Source organism: Elgaria multicarinata, chromosome 6 (genome assembly GCF_023053635.1).
Source record: "Elgaria multicarinata webbii isolate HBS135686 ecotype San Diego chromosome 6, rElgMul1.1.pri, whole genome shotgun sequence".
Classification (NCBI taxonomy): Eukaryota; Metazoa; Chordata; class Lepidosauria; order Squamata; family Anguidae; genus Elgaria; species Elgaria multicarinata.
Window position 1 is genome coordinate 10,571,810 of NC_086176.1, and position 17,573 is coordinate 10,589,382.

General features: G+C 43.8%; 1 protein-coding gene across 1 annotated transcript in view; it reads right to left on the minus strand.

Moving 5' to 3' along the window:
- LOC134400591 (ephrin type-B receptor 5) overlaps positions 1-16,402 on the minus strand; it is a 174,813-nt gene extending 158,411 nt beyond the window's left edge. The window contains exon 1 of the mRNA XM_063129015.1: positions 16,376-16,402. The gene's annotated coding sequence lies outside the window, so the exon portion shown is untranslated. The remainder of the gene's footprint in view (positions 1-16,375) is intronic.
- Positions 16,403-17,573: the final 1,171 nt, after the last annotated feature.

Below are 17,573 nucleotides of genomic sequence, written 5' to 3' on the forward strand. Positions count from 1 at the left end.
GATCAAGAGCATTCCTCCTTTCCCTATTTCTTCTCTTTTCCCTACTACCCCTTCAGAAGCATAAAAGTTACAGTGGCGGACCATGGTTTCGTAACTGGCTCCATGATGGCCGGGTGTTTGAACATCATCATCATTATTATTGCATTTCTATCCCACCTTTTTCCTCTTAAGAAACCCAAGGCGGTGTACATAATCCTCCTCCTCTCCATTTTATCCTCACAACAACCCTGTGAGGTAGGCTGGGCTGAGAGTCTGTGATTTGACCAAAGTCACATGGCTGGAACAGTTAAACAGGTACGGAATAGAAAGGAAAGAAGCAGCAGCAGAGAGCAACCTAAATTACCTTCTCCTCTCGTTTCCTCTGAAGGCTATTTCAGTTTCCAGCATCCTTTTGTTTTGTCTCCCTGCACATTCTTCCTACAGAATATGGCTTTCCTGTCAGCACAGTTCAGAGTAAAATGCAGAAGGCACAGATGCAGCCCAAATCACAAAGAGGCAGAAAGAAACGTCCCCTCAAGCAACCTCACTCGGTTGTGCTAATTTTATTCTCTTAGAGGTAGGCTCTGGAAACACAAACAAGCACTTCAGTGCCTGTTTCTGAAGCACATGTAAAATTCTGCCCAGCACCGGTTCAACATACGGGAACTCCCAAAAGGGGGTTTGATGTGCTGAAATAGATCAGTAACATATTCAGGTGGAGGTGGGTGGACGCAAGTGGCACTGATTTGGGGGAGTGAACCAAGGCCCCATTCACACTTACCACTAGTAATGTGTCTTGATTTTTTATTCTAATTGTCCAACCTGAGCCACAGTGCAGAAGGGCCTTGCATGGCAGCTGGGTGGCCACTATATAAACAGAATGGTAGACTTTGGCCCTTTCTACACCTAAGGGTTATCCCAGGAAAATGGAGGGATCGTCCCTGCCTGGTCCCGGGATCCCCTGTGTGGCATTTGGATGCACAGGAATGATCCCAGGATATAGGGCTGGTGTAGACATGCCCTAGGTGGACCTTGGCTAGATCCAGTATGACTCAGCTTACGTTCTTATGTTTTGAAAAACTGGAGGGCTGATTGGTCTCTTTTAGTTACTTTTATTTCCCTTTGTTTAACTTCCTTGCATTTCTGATGCCAAATTTATATTTTTAGCCTAAAACGGCATTATAGGATATTTGTGTATAAGATTTATTGATTTGATTTGTATCCTGCCTTTTGTTTCTACCAAGAAAAATGTCACTCAAAGTGGCTGACAGTCACAAATAAAACCTGATGGCAACAATAATAAAAACAAATGCAAATGCAATTAAAAACACAAGAACAATAGAATGAAAACTGCATCCAACCCAACAGACCTCTTAAATGCTAAAGGCCTTCTTGAATAATAATGTATTTGCCTGCCGGCAGGACAGCAAATAAAAAGGCTACCTAGCCTCCCTTGTCAAGGAGTTCCATAGTCTGGGAGCGGCCACCAAAAAGGCCCTCTCTTTTGGGTCAACACCAAACATGCCTCTTAAGCAGTGGTCTTAAAAAAGGGCCTCTCCCAAAGATTTTAAGAAAAGGACAGCCTCGTATGGGAGAAGGTGTGTATGTGTGTACTAGACATTTACTCAAATATATTTTCGGCCTGCAAATCCTACCAGCAGCACTGGCTGGAAATCTTTCTGGAAATCAATGTCTTTAATTATTCTGGGGCTTTGCCCCTTCCACCAGCTCTTCCTTTCTCCTGCTATGGCCAAGGAATTCTGGGACTGGTAGTTCTTGAAAGCATGTCATATTATGAAGCACAAATCTGTCTGTCAAACTTCAATTCCTAGTTTAATTATACATGCACACTGTATTCAGGAAGAGGGCCAGAACTATCAGCCCACTGTTTAGAGCTTTGCTTATTCTGCTCTAACAATGCTTGTAATTGGCTCGAGTAAATCTCACAGAATCTGGGCAACAGGTAGGTTCCATAAATATCCTCAAGCATGATCTACAATTTAGCCTCTATTTCCCCCCCTCATGGTAACAGGATTGCAGAAGAAGAAATTTATTCAGTTTACATTTTACCGTGAGCTGATATAATTTCACACTTTTGAACCAATACGTGAACCGAAATGCAGTTATCCTTCAAATTTTCACCTCTCCAAATTTTGTGATAAAGTTCTCCAATCAAACAAATGCAAACAAGAAGCATATAAAAAGATACTTGGGGGGTGGGGAGGGGTACTGAAGGGTTTCAATTCCTCTCTCATCCTATGAAAACCAAACCCTGCAATACTACCCCGTAAACTTTTCGCTGCTTAAAAAAGTGGAGGCTATTAACAAAATGGTTTTGGGAGTGGTGCAGGAGCACCCAACCTTAGGGTGACCCTATGAGAAGGAGGACAGGGCTCTTGTATCTTTAACAGCTGTATTGAAAAAGGAATTTCAGAAGGTGTCATTTGTATATATGGGGAACCTGGTGAAACTCCCTCTTCCTCACAACAGGAACCTGTTGGTTGTTTTATTGTGGTTTTAATTTTTGTGAACCGCCCAGAGAGCTTCGGCTATTGGGCGGTATAAAAATGTAATAAATAAATAAATAAATAAATAAACACACAGTTAAAGGTGCAGGTGCCCTGCCTGCTGTTAAATCTGGTCGCTCTAGTATAGCTCCTGCACCTTCAACTGTTGTGATGAAGAGGGAATTTCGCCAGGTTCTCCATATATACAAATGGCATCTGCTGATATTCCCTTTTCTATGCAACTGTTAAAGATACTGGAGCCCAGTCCTCCTTTTCATATGATCACCCTACCCAACCCCACAGAACTGTTAAGACCAAATAGATGACGACACGAGACCAGATGGAACTCCCTGGAAGCTACTGTTAGCTCATCAAAAAGGAAACTACTCTTAGATTATCGTTGTGGCTGTGGGGTGTGAAAGGTAGTGTGAATTCCATAGTTTAACTATGTACTTCTTTTTATTTGTCCTGAATCTCCCACCAATCAGCTTCATGGGATGACCCCAGATTCTAGTATTATGGAAGAAGGAGAAAAATGTCTCCTTATCTGCATTCTCCACTCCATGCATAATTTTGTACACCTCTATCATACCTCCCCTTAACTTCCTTTTTTCCAAGCTAAACAATCCCAGCGGTTGTAACCTTCCCTCATAAGGGAGATGCTCCAGCCCCCTAATTTAACAGCTACCTCTCCTTTTCCTCTCTCATTCCCTAACATATCGGAACAAAAAATGCCTAACAAAATAAATAAGTGTGCCCTCGATTTGCCTCCCCACCAATTAAAATTTGTCCCCACCAATTAAACAACAAAAGATTGCAGTTGATTAAGTTACTTGCAGCCCCTAAGAATATATACAAGTGCCCCAATTAATTAGACGGTAAGTACTTTGCAGCAACGGCCTTGAGACATAGGAGTTCGCCGGGAACCCTTAGCTGTGCATCAATAATTGCCTCAGAAAGGATTTCTGCTCCAAGAGAGGTGGGGAAAAGGTGAAGAGGGTATTGTATCAAGGGCAGCGCAGGTTCAGAAGCGGCCGTCATTCAAGGCGAACAAGAGAAGGCAAGGAGGATGGTGGCGAAGGTGTAAGGAGCAGGTGCTGCATAAAAAACGTGTTGGAGCAATCTTGCCCTGAATCAATTCTGTGTGACCTTCCCAGATGGGGAGCACACAGAGAAGCCGGGGCGGGGGGGGGGGGGGGAGAGAGGATGCGAAAAGCCATAGGAGGTTAGCAGAGTTCTTCACACAAAGAAGTGCACTTCGTGTTGCATAGCAGTGTTCTGTGCACAGAAGAGGAAGCAAACCTCTGCCTAACATGTGTAAATGGGTAAGCAGGTGTCCTTTTGGAATCGCCAAGAGCCCTCAGACAAAACCATTTACACCTTGTTAATTAGCAAGACTTCATTCATGGCTCAATGCAAGACAGGAGGAGCCCAGCTGTCTAAGGGCAATTTATACAAGCCGCAGAATCAAGCAGTAACGCTTTTGCTGGGCTGAAGTCCTTTTGGGGCTGTTTGTGGGGAAAGTGCTATTTTTCTAAGTGCAGGAAATTTTATGCCAGCACTGATGCACAAGGTGCTAGCCACAGAATCTGTTATGACGTAGCGTAAAGAAAAGGAGAGTCAAAGTTTATCTTAAACCTGGGAGCTCATGTGCAATAGGTTAACAGGCCAAAAACTAGAGATGTAAAATTTCTGGAAATTTTGAAGCCATGGAAAAAAACTGGTTTTTTCCCGGGGTTTTTTCAGGGGAAAACCGGAATTTTTTGGAAAAATTGAAATAATGCAATATTAGCACTTTTTACAGATTGAAAGTCACTTTGTTACTTTAGGAACATAAAATGTAATTATGTCCAAGTTGGTTTGGCATGAAATTATTACATTTGGTATATTAAAACTAGTGCATTCAAACAATTATTACAAATTTAATTTACTTTTTTTTGGTAACAAATGGAGCCACAAGCTCCTGAACTGTTAGGAACACCTGAACAGTAAGGAACCTCTTTGGTTCTGCCAGTTTATGAGGAGCAGGCAAAGAACAATTTTAAAAAACAACAACTGAAGAAACTACCAACATTAGCAACAAAGAAAATTATTTATGTCTCCGCTAGTCTTCCAGTGTCAAGACATAAAGCCCCCATTCCCATGAAAAGAACTGAGAAAAACGGGCGGGGGAGAGATTCAATGAATATGCACGAAATTTAATCAGACTCATTTCCTGACCTACAGCTATCACTATTAGTTTCAGTCTCTGCGTCCATGGAAGTGCTGCCCCCTAGAGGCAGAAATGCATCTTCTTCTTGCATTTGAGAGTTGTAGTGTCAGTTTGCAACCTAGGACTTGCTTGTCCTCGCTGCACAGAGACTGTAATAATCTGATACTGTACAGTTTTTAGAAATCATGAGAAGTAAATATCTGAACACCTTGTCTTAAACATTTTATTCATCATGCTAAAATAAAACATCCTGTAATCCGTTTTGTCTTCATTTTTTTCAATTTTTCCAGTTTTTTGGGAAAAAAACCAAAAAAGGCTTCAGGGAAAAAACGGGGAAAAAACTGTTTTCTTCCTAATTTTTCCATTTTTTTTCCGGGCCTTCACATCTCTACCAAAAACGCAACACAAGTTTCACATAGCTCAACATTACATTAAGCTAGGGTGACCATATGGAAAGGAGGACAGGGCTCCTGTATCTTTAACAGTTGTATTGAAAAGGGAATTTCAGCAGGTGTCATTTGTATATATGGGGAATCTGGTGAAATTTCCTCTTCGTCACAAGAGTTAAAGCTGCAGGTGCCATGCCCTCTTTTGTATCTGGTCACTCTAATTAAGCAGAATTTTTAAGGGCACAATCCTGTGCATGATTAGACAGAAAAGTCCTACAACTCCCAACATGGTGGGAGTATTAGGACTTTCTTTAATCTAAACATACATAGGATTGTGCCCCGAGATAAAAACAAAGTTTGCTACCACCCATCTGGGCTGTGATTTAATTCCCTGGTCTATGCAGTGGCTCTAAAGCAGTGGTTCCCAATTGGGGGTCCGTGGACCCCAGGGGTCCGCGTAACCCACCCAGGGTGTTTGTGGCACCATTCACACATTCACCATTCATTTCTGGAGTCCACTGATGACGAATTCCTACCAGAAGTAAAATATAACATCACTGTGCACCTGCGTGATTTAGCAACTAGCTTCAGAGATTACTTCCTTGCACCTAATTCTGAAAACTCATGGAGAAGGAACCCTTTTGAATGTGGTGATGTACAACTAACAACTCCATTTGCAGAAGAGCAAGATGCACTTGTTGACGTGACTTGTGATGGTTCATTGAAATCATTTTTCAAAGAATATAGACTGGACCAATTCGGGGTGAAGGTTTTTCCTGATTATAAGAAGTTAGGTGAAAAAGCTTTGAAACATCTAGTTCCCTTTCGTTCCACATATCTTTGTGAACAAACATTTTCAACGTTTTGTTATATGAAGAACAAGCATAGAAATCGGCTCGATGTTTATCCAGATTTGAGATTAAAAGTTGGAAACATTGAACCGGATGTGGAAGGGATTGTTCGGGACAAAAAGAGGCATGATTTCTCCCTTCACATTTAGGTTTAGTAGCTGCTAGACATGTCATAATTTGTTCAATTGTAAACTACACGTTAGTAAAATTAAATTCATCTTTATATTCCTAACTAAATCATTGTCATTTTTCCGTGGTAATATCACAAATTTTATGGTCTGTTTTTTAGGATACCTAAAATCCTTTGCTTATTAGGGGCTACCCCTTATTTTCTCCAAAAAAATTCTTCGCACAGGTAACTACCATAGAGATAACAATTTTTTTCAAAAGGAGGGGGTCCATGGCTTGGCATTTGAAGAACAAGGGGTCTGCATTACTTAGCTAATTGGGAACCACTGCTCTAAAGGAACAAATCTCACCTCAAAGTGCGCATGTACTGCTAAGAGTAGTCCAATTCAAGATTTGTCCAGATGAGATTACCTTTCTCGGAGGAAACCAAGAGAAACGTCCCTGGACAAATTCATTCGAATAAAATCTAGATTGTTAGAAATGAGTCTTGCCCCAGACTTTCCTGGTGCTATTGGGCTCAAATCTGATCCCTGTTTGGATGAGGGATACAACAAATGTATGTTGTTTTGTTTTCCAGATTGAAAATCACATATACATAGTGGCAGAGGCATGTTTCAAGAATAACAAAAGGTTTCCAAGCAGTTATTGCAAGTCCACACAAAAAGAGAAAGAAAGATATTATTAGCTGGGCAGCATATTTCACAATTATGCCTGTTTGACAGGAAAGGAGAGGTGTGAAATAGCCTGATCTACCAAATCAACGGCCGAATACCTATTATACCTATTTCACAGAATAAGGAAGGTGGCACAATAACTTGGTCTACCATAGCAACAGCTTGGTAGCTGGTCTGTCAAGCAAGACACCAGTGCACAGCAAGGAACAATAGTCAACAGTAATAGCCTGGTACTATATGCAAAAGCAGTAAAGCATATGACAGATAATATAGAAAAACAGTGAGCAACAGCCTGGCATCCAGCTCAATAGCAAGCCAGATAATTAAGGAATGTGTCTATATGCCACACCAACAAAACCACACCAACAAGAGACATCAGTCTTTGGTGCCTTTCAATGGGAATCAATGCACACTAATGCTTAGACCAGTGGTTCCCAAAGTGGACGGTAGTGCCCCCTTGGGGGCGGTGGGATTGCATGGGGGGGGCTAAGAGGCAAGGGGTGCAGGGGGGCGCTCGAGGTGGTCTTTTCCGAGAAGTGCCTCTCCAGAAGGTCTTAAGACCCAGGGACATTTTTATGAGAGAAGGTAGTTTGGTCCCAAGCCATATAGGGGAAGAATCCATATATGTATTAACACCGTTTAAGAAGAGTCCTTTTAACGGTAAATTGAAATGTTTCAAAAGCACCAAAACCCTAATTAAGAGACATAGCCAGCTTGGTGTGCCCCGCCACACCGGCTGCAAAACAGAGGCGTTCACTCTCTTTTCCCTCCCTCCCTCGGCAAGCCTGTGGAAGGTGCTTCGGATTTTGAATAAATATTCAATTAATTGTTACTGTTTTGAATTTTGTTATTATCTTCCTTAGTGGGTTGTTGAAAACCGCTATTCTGAATAATAATTTTTATAGTGTAGGGTAGGGGGCACTGGGCATGAGTTTGTGGAACCAAGGGGGCGGTGAGCTGAAAAAGTTTGGGAACCACTGGATTAGACCAAAATGAATGTGCAAAACAACCCATTTGGAACAGACTATCCTTGTAAAAATGGCAGCTACACTTTTACTAATAAGTGTCCCAAATATGCAAAGTCACCTTTTTTTTATCAAAGCAGAAACAGTAGGTTTTGTTTTTTACACACCCCTAATACTCACCTTTTATTTCTAAATGGGGGGAGGATGTCCAACTAGCTACCCGTGGCCCACATACCAATTTTATATGATTGCATTAGAAGAAACTTTATTATGTGTTCTCTTCTGGATCCAAGATATAAAATTTACCTATTTATACATTTTCCTAATAATTCAGACTTGCAAATAAATACATAAAACTCACTAGCACATACTTTTTTCTTTCTTTCTTTTTTACTTCACATATCAATCGCTGAGTTCAGACATGAACAAGCTGCAGCAAATCTTGGGCTCGCCTGCTCTGACCTCCCCTTCCCCTCTCCTTTGTGCATGTGAGGAGGTGTTTAGAAGTTTCCACATCTAATTTGTGGCAAACCATAAGCCCCCTCCACACATCAATCCCACGAAGGGGCACCACACAGTTTAAAGGGCAGCAGTGCTCCCCCACCACACACACACTGAACATGGATATCTGAGAAGGGGAACCCTATGTGCACAGACCTCAATAAGAGCTGGAAGCCTGGAAACCGTTGCAGTCAGGATCCAGCTCCCATGGACGCGGATCTACATAGGCTGAGGGCACAACCTCGGTGGCAGAGCTGTTGGCACAGCCCCGCTGCCCCTTTAAACGAGCAAGCCAGCCTAGAAACAGTAAAAGATGGAGCACCAATTCACACCTGCGTGCACATGCATGTGTGAAAGGCACATGGATAGAATGTGCCTTTCCACACCAGAATTTCCATGTCTGCTCACATAATTTCAAATCCAATTTCCTGCAATGGCATTCAGCTGCAAGTCCCCAAGTAGTAAATGATTAAGGAATGTACATGCATCTCTGAAACAGCCCTTAGGGACCCATCAGTCCACACATTGGCCCTGTTCAGAAGACACCTTAAACCACACCTTTAACCATGGTGGTTAAGCTAGAAAGCCAGGCTGTGTTCAGAAGACACCTTAAACCATGGTGAATAAGGCTTTCTGTGGTTTAAGGTGTCTTCTGAACACAGCCCGGCTTTCTGGCTTAACCACCATGGTTAAAGCTGTGGTTTAAGGTGTCTTCTGAATGGGGCCATTGATAAGGAAGGTCTAGATGCAAAGTTTTAAAAGTTTTAGAGGATTCAAAACAATAACAAAACCATTCGATTCTCTTCTTTTCACAAAATAAATGTCATGATGATAGTATTGGAAATTTGTAAATAGCCATTTGCCTGCTCTTCTGTTGTTAGTAGCCTCTCTAGGAGAACAGGCACAGAAACTTTTCTGCACTGATTCTTCCTCTTTTTTTCTCCCTCTCAGCTGTTTAGGCCACAATTGGCAGATATAAGTATGTAAAAGCAGGAGAACTAGTTTTGTTTGTTTGGCTTTTGTTTTTAAAAAGGCTAGTAAGTCTTCTGTACAAGGCTGCATTACTAGGAAAACCAATACACATTTATTTACAACATTTATAGGCAAAAGTGCTCGGGGGAACTTCACTTAAAATATAAATAAATTAAAAAATTAAATTACAAATTCAAGAACAAGAACAAAACCATAAAATATGATGCGGTATAAAACCCAATACTGAGGAATAAAGCAAAAACAGCTTGAAAAGGCCTGAAAATAAATAAATAGATCTTTGCTTGGCCCTGAAATGACAAAGAAGGTGCCAGGTATTCCACAACCAGTAGCCACCAATGAAAAGGCCCCTTCATAGCCATCTACCACACCTCATCTGTTAGGGGCACCCAGAAAATGGCCTCTGATGAAGACCTCAACATCTGAATTGGTACAGGTGCGGAAAGGCAATCCTTCGAATCCCGTGGTCCTAAGCTGTCAGGGTTGTAACTGTCTAAACTAGCACATTAAATTGGGCTAGAAATGTATTAGAAGCCAGTGAAGAATATGTAGGAAATGGTAGACCTGATGGTTTAGCTTTTCTCTATGAGGTTATTATAATAAATGGTACAACAAGCGTACATAATCTATAATACAAAATAATTACTAGGAGTCAACATAGGATTTCAGAGGAACAAATCGCACCAAAGCCACCTAATTTCCTCCTTTGATTGTTGGTTGGAAAATAGCACCCAATGATTAGTCAATAATGGATCTCAGTAATTAAGGGGATTAGTAAATAATGAATCTCCAACCCAATTCTCACATTACACTCTCCACGTGGGAGCCAGTGGAAACGTTACTGCACGGCAGCAATTCCATATGGCTTTCATAAACAGTACGCAGATTTCAGCTTCTTTTACAGGGACAGAAGCAGTAAAAGAAGCAGATTTCAGCTTCTTTTACAGCGGGAGCAAGTTTTAGCCCTTTTAAGTTTTAAAAATATTCTTGATGTAACGTGAACTAAGATTTCCCATAAGCAGACGGCAGGGCTTCAGTATGGCTTCCTACCCACCCTCTGCCTTAGGATTGGTATAAGCTAAATAAATTATGCAAAATAGTAACAATTGCAGAATAAATTATGCAACAATGAAAAACTATGTACATTTGCATGATTTATAGGTTCACAAAATTTGCTTGGCACAGAAATTGCTTCAGTGCAGAATTTCATATTTATTTATTTGTTTTTGCACAGAGCTTACATTGCCCAGATCATAACTTGTGAGAGTCACTCTCTGTAGGGTCCACTCCTATGCCACTAAGGGCTTCCATGTCAGTAAGTGACTGGCAGTGCTAGAAACCTGTCCAAGTGGTCCATACTGTAAGTGTTCTCAAACATACATGTATCCTGTGGAGCCACTACAAGTGTTTGTAGGAATTTACCTGTGAGACCATAAAATGAGGATCAGGTAACCCACAGTGCTGTTCAGAAATCAGTCCTGGTTTCAATCCTAGTTCAGTAACTCTGATTTTCGTGTGAGAAATACGATCTGATTACAGAAGGCACTGTAAATACTGTAAGGACACAGTAGGATCAAAATTGCAAACGATCTTGAGAAATTGGAGCACTGGACTGAACAATTGGGCAGAATAAACAGGAATGCTTGACCAGTGGACCAGATCTTACTCACAAGGCAATTCTACCTGGCACCCAGCAGCCTGCTCAAATATTTATCAATCTGTGATTAAAGCTTTCTCTACAATTTCATTTATATGGGGGGAAATTGTTTTTAAAGTTGCATGTGAGAGATTCCATTCTTCAATATCAACAAAGAGGATTGTGGCACCTTAAAGGCTAACAAATTTATTCTGGCATATCATTTTGTTCACTTCATTAGAGGCACTATATTCCAAAAAGTTTATGCCAGAATAAATATGTTAGAGAGCAATCCTATGCCTATCAGACAGTGTCTGCTGGGCAGCACAGGATAGTTCAGTTTCCTGGCTCCGAGCTTGGAGACAAGGTCCCAAGCTCGGGGCCAGGAAACGGTGCTCCCAGCCACCTCCCACTCATAGCTGTCGCAGAGAGAACCATGCCAGCTATTGTACCTCTCCGCGTTCAGAAAACAGAGTGCCGAGACAGGGAAAAGGGGGCATTCCCAGTGAGGAGAGGCCATCAAGGCAGCTGCCTTATGCCATTTCCTATGGTCACCCCACCCTCCTTCCCTCTCCCTCCAAGGCGCTGCTACTAGACGGGCGAAATTGCCCATTTAGCAGAAACACATGGCAGCTGCTCTCCTCCTGCCCTGCCTTGGATACTTAGCAGCCTTCAAGTTCAGAGGCTGCCGAATATCTGGATAGGATCACACCCTTCAAGATGCCACAAGGCCCTGATGTTTTGCTGCAATAGACTAACATGGCTACCCTCTGAACGTTCTTCAATCTAACACCCTAGACAAAAGCTACTCAGATCATATGTGAAGGAACGTAGGTCATGCAGCAAAATATATTTCTAGCCTCTGCTCCAGATTTCTCAAGAACAGGGGCCCCCTCCAAATACACAACTTTTGGGGGCTTCCCAGAAGCACTGGCTGGCCACTGTGAGAATCAGTGAGGACTATACAAACTTTTGGTTTGATCTGGCAAGGCTCCTTTTATTGTCTTAACCTAGACATATCTGAATGGTACAATGAAAATAAGCAACAGCAAAAATATTGGAAGGAAAACTCACACGAAAAAAATGGCTTGGCTCTACCAATGACCAAGGTATTGCACAGGCTCACCATCTATATTTGAGTTAGAAATAGGATTCCATCGCAAAGAAATAGTTCATCCTCCAATGATGCATGATAACTGGAGCCCAGCATGAAAGACATAAGGAGTTACAACATCGCTCCAACTTGGCAGCAAATTTGGACTCAGCTGGAGTACTGCGTATGACAGAGGCAGTCTCACCAGCCAACTTAGGCAGAGTATTTTGGGTGCCATTAAAAAGACAGCAGAGTGCAAGAAAGACAAAGAGATTTTATCCATGTGGCACAATCCAAAAGGAAAGTTCTCTTGCACAAGCCCGATTAGGAAATGAACAGGAGCACACGGCCCCAGTAACTCTCTTGCACAGCTCCTGGACATTTTTTCTGTACAGACCTCATTCAATTTACCCAATGGATTGTGCACCATGTTAATTAGTGGGAGAAAGGTTCCATTCAGTTCAATGAAGTCTGCCTACAAAAATTTACTGGCACTGGTGCAGCTACCAAAGCCCAGGGCCACATAGCTCAAGGACGCGCGCGCGCACACACACACACACACACACACCACTGCCACCCAAATAAGCACCCAGAGAGTAGCGGGTGACAAGCCCACCAGGAAACTCCATTTTATTCCTGCATTCACAATGGCGCTGTGATTTAAATGAGTTTAAAATGCAAAACTGCACATGCTCAGTCTTTTTTAATCATGGTTGGCAAACAGAATTGTTCCTATCCCTGTTCTAACGTGTAAGAAATGTATAAACAATTGTAAAGCATGGAATGGTGGTTGGAGAAGACAAGAGAAATGTTAGTTGGGTACTTCACAGTAATACACATGACCAGTTCACCCACCCGACAAAACCATTAAGTCCAGGGTCTAAAATGACCCACGGCACCAAGGCTGCCTGGTGAGATCTGCCTAAGGGTTGATGAGAATTTCATTGCAGTTTGTTTCTTATAAGAATTACCCCAAATCCACAAAGTTCTCAATATCCAGGACAAAGAGAACTTGAGATTTTTAAAAATGTGGAACTGATACTGGCAGATTTGTCCACCCAGGCCATGGCTTTGAGTGATTAGCTCCTAAAAGTCTGCGTTTGAATCTCTATGATACAAAGACTTAGGCCTCACCTAGACCTACGGGTCTAGCGCGACGGAGGGGTGAGGATCTTGCGATATTTTTATCGCAAGATCGCCCTGTTTACACATGGCGCGCGACGGCCTCGGATGAACAGGACGTTGCACCCACCATTTTGTTTTTTTAAAACACACACACACACACACACATAAGGAGCGCACAAGTGCTCGTGCGCTCAAAGGTAAGTTTTTTTTAAAAAAATAATAATTTCCCCGCTTCCCCCACCCCACTCCCGATGAGCTCTGCGCTCCATGCGCGGTTCCCGGCTCCTCGCTAGCAACTGCGAGGAGCCGGGACAAACCACGACGGTGGGCCACACTTTCTGCGGTCTCGGGATCATCCTGAGACCACGGAAAAAATGTGCCTAAAGGGTAGGGTGATATCCCAGAGAACAGGAGGGATCATCCCTCCCTGCTCCTGGGATCCCCTGTGCATCATGTGGGCACACAGGGACGATCGTCGGGATATCACTCTGTCTAGCCATGACCTTAATGTTGCTACCTCCTTTTTTCTGACAGGTTCCCCATCTTTGATGACTCTAGGAGAACATGAGAACATAAGAAGAGCCATGCTGGATCAGACCAAGGGTCCATCTGGTACAGCACCCTGTTCCCACAGTGGCCCATCAGCTGTCGTCCAGGGACCCACAAGCAGGACAAGGTGCAACAGCACCCTCCCACCCATGTTCCCCAGCCACTGGTGTACACAGTCTTACTGCCTCTGATACTGGCAGGCAGATACATCATGGTCTTCTCCATGCTGGGAATAGCTGTACCTACTGAATTTGGCTACTGCAGATGAGTGAGAATTTCAGTTCAGTTCATTTCGCATATGAATCTACCAATAAGGAGACATTATAAACAGGATATCACCAACAAAATAAACTGTGAGAGGGAGAAAAAGAATTAAGAAGGTATACGACAGCAGTTTTCAAATATCTAAAAACCTGCCAAAAAGGAGAACAATTGCCTTGGAGGCCCACAGACAGAAGAACAAGAAGCAACTTGTTCAAATTACAGCCAAACAGATTAGAACTGGGCAACGGGAAGAGATGCTACCAAGCTGTAACAACAAGAAGCTGTTGAACAAAAGTGGCCCAGTTGTGTTGGCTTTGGTGGATGATTTTCATAAGAGGCAGGATGAACATCTACCTCGGGACGGTTTTAAGTCAGCAATCACAGAGAGCTGAATTAGATTAATCTTGACATGCCTCCCAACTCTTGTAAATTTTCCAATTCTTTCTATTAAGGCCCAAAGACAGGAGGATTTTGCAGATGGAGCTGTAGAGTTAAGACTCCAAAAGATGAACTGCAATTGGCTGTCTGGCTGGGGAAGAGACGGGGAACAGAGCAGGGCATGTAATTGTGTGTTCTGCGCTGTTGCACTTAAGGCTGCAATCTGACACAGGCAGGCCTAGTTCACACACAACAGATTAGGTGCTTAAACTGTTTCTAGACTGTATAAATTATGCAAATTGAGAGAGAGTTGAAAATGCTTTGAGACAGGCAACACTTCCCACGCTGTACATAGGATTTATTTTATCCCACTGTTTACCTCTGGTTCGAACAGGCTTTGCAGGGTTTTGAAACAAGACAAAACCCTGTTTACTAGAGCTGAAAGTAGGATGTGAGAACACACTATAGCAGGCAACCCTCTTCAACACTCTGAAATAATACTTTCATGGGTCCCCCTAGCCTTAAGTCCCTACTCTTCCTCTGAAGAGATTGTGTATGGCTCCCATGGCTTTTTCCACCTAAGCAAGCAGCTGGCAGGGGCAGATCCTTTTTTGTGAACCGCCCAGAGAGCTCCGGCTATTGGGCGATATAGAAATGTAATTAATAAATAAATAAATAAATCCTGTAGCTTCAGCAATAGAGAAAGGAAACTATTTAAACCAGGGGCATAGCAGACCTCTCACAGCGAGGGGAATTTCCACTCTGGAATAAGTGTTCGCAGTGTGCAACTCTAATATTGAGGACTGTGACCAGACAAAGGATATAACAGCTTTATTTCTTCAATTCCCACCTGGTGGGGGTCTCTCGTTCACAACCAAGTTGCCTGAAGGAGTCCAATGGCCCCCACAGACAGCCCTAGCTGGCTGGTCAAAAGCATGGTAGCAAATTGAACCGACTCTATCTTGGATTAAGAAGTCCTTGCCTATGTGGATTCCACCTTCTTTTTAAAATACAAGCGAGTAAGCATGGAAAGAACAGGGAAATTAATCCTTGTGTGTCCAAAGACCTACGTAATAGAGGGCAGGGAATCATCCCGGACTGGTTTAGCAGGGGGAAGTATGTTGTTGAGATTTAAGAGAGCTTTTGACAAGTTTCAATACAAGTTTGTATGAAAAGGGTTTTTTTTCCCCTTCAGGGTGGGCAGATCTGCCAGGGCAAATGGAAATGGGGAATTCCAGGTGACGAAGCTTCAGTTGTAAGTAACCCAGTTTCCTATATCTATTTGCCTTTTCTTTCCATCAGAAAAAAGATTCTTCTGCAAAGAAGGATCGGTGGAAAGCAAGAGGAGAGTCTGTACTTCACAGGATAGGTTGACTTGTGTGTAGAGGAATCATAAGTATGTGCAAATTTCTCTTTTCTCAAGGAGTTTCCAGATAACTGCATGTTAATTTTTTAAATTAGCGCCCTACATTTCAGATTAAACAAATCTACAAAGAGCCAAGGGGAAGGCAGACTTGACGCAAACCCTCCCAACTTCCCGCAACCCTAATATATAAAGGGCAGCCTTATTCTCTTCTCCTTATGGGCACCTCTAAACGGCCAATGCACCCCAGTTCCTTTTCAGGGCACTTGTATGGGAGAACCCAACCTTCTGCCTTGCACATAAAATGATGCACATTTTAAATCATATCCAAAAGGATGCAATCCCCACCCCCACCCCAGATTTCATCTCCCTCAAGGCATGGCTCAACAGATGCTCTTCATAAACCCTTGGGTGGCGTGCGGGCGAGGGGGGCGTTATAGTTATAGAAATGTATCCAGCAACAATAAACCAACCCAGAGAAAAGGGCTGTCTCTGTGCTTTGCGTGGAACAGCCACGAGCCAGCTGTGCAGCAGTTTGAAATCATGACCTGATTTTTCAATTATGCCTCCCCTCCCCCTTTCTACAAGCCATTTGACACAAGAATGGGGGATCTGCGGGAGGGGGGGAAAGGGGGGGCAGGTCGCCTCCCAAGCCCCAGTGACACAGTTCCAGTTTCTCCAACGTGCACCCAGACCCTTGCCCCCAAGTTGTGGGGAAGGTCGGGAAATCCAGCAGTTGGCAATTCAACTCTGCCCATAAGAGTACCCACCTGGATGATGCTCTCAGGATGCTATATTAGTGCTGGAGGATCTCACCGAAGAGGAAAAGCGGAGGGTGTGCTGAACTGTGATGGTGTTTAAGCTCTCCAAAAGCTCTTCCATTCGATGTTCGCTTCTTGCTTTTAGATCTCTCTCTCTCTCTCTCTCTCTCTCTCTCTCTCTCTCTCTCTCTCTCTCTCTCTCTCTCTCTCGTAATGTTTTGCGGGATCCCCTAGAAGGGATCCATCTCCACTCCCTGGGATCTTGCTAGCAGCAGCCTTTCAACAGAGCCTCCTCTCGAAGGGAACATGCCAGCCAGCCGGTCGCCCAGCCTGTTGTCTGGGCTCCAAAAGCAAGCCTCGGCGGAGAGTTCTCCTAGCCCACGCTGGAGGTTCCGGGGCTCCCCTTTCTCGCCCGGCCTTTCCTTGCTAGGACCTTTTCCCTCCGCCTCTCCAAGACCTTTTGCCCGGGAGATGCCTTGCAGCTCCAACCCTTTTTTCCCCTGCAAAAGCGCCTCCTTGAGAGATTCCTTTCTGCAAACGCTCCGGCGGGTTTTCCCTTTTTGCGCTTCTTCCCGGGACTTCGCTCGCTTCCCTTGCAAAGGGCCCCCGCTCAGATCTGAAGGGGGGGGCGCAAAGGAGGGGTCTCCGTTCTCCTGCGCAGGCTGTCGGGGGGCGCTGCAGACGCCGTATCTGACCCCCCCTCCGAGGAGACTCCGGCGAGAACAGCGCTTGTATTTCCCCTGCTTTGCACCGGCTCCGCCGGCCCCAAGCCGAGCAGCCCCGCGTCCTGAAGGCGGAGCTCCACGCGGAGGCCTGGCCCTGCCTTCCACGCTCCCTGCCAGCAGCAAGCTTGGAAGGGATCCTCAAAGACTATCCAGTCCACCCCTCTCGTTAGAGAAAGGTTCATTCAGGCAGCCGAAACTCAGCAGTGATTAATTTCTAAACCGAGAGGCGCCTGGGCTCAAGCCTGCCTAGCATGCCACCTGCCCTATTCATTAATCTTAAATGCACTATTTTCTCAGTCTCACCGCATCCCCAGTCTAGGGGATAATATATCGGCCTGCCTTCCAGAACCGCTGCTGGTACTTATGAAACTCCTGGGATGATTGATAGGAAGCTCTTTGAACACTTGATGCATGTTTTATAAGGGCTAAATATTATTAAGTGTGGGGACTTAATAATACACTAGCTCAGTAAGGAGAGAAAG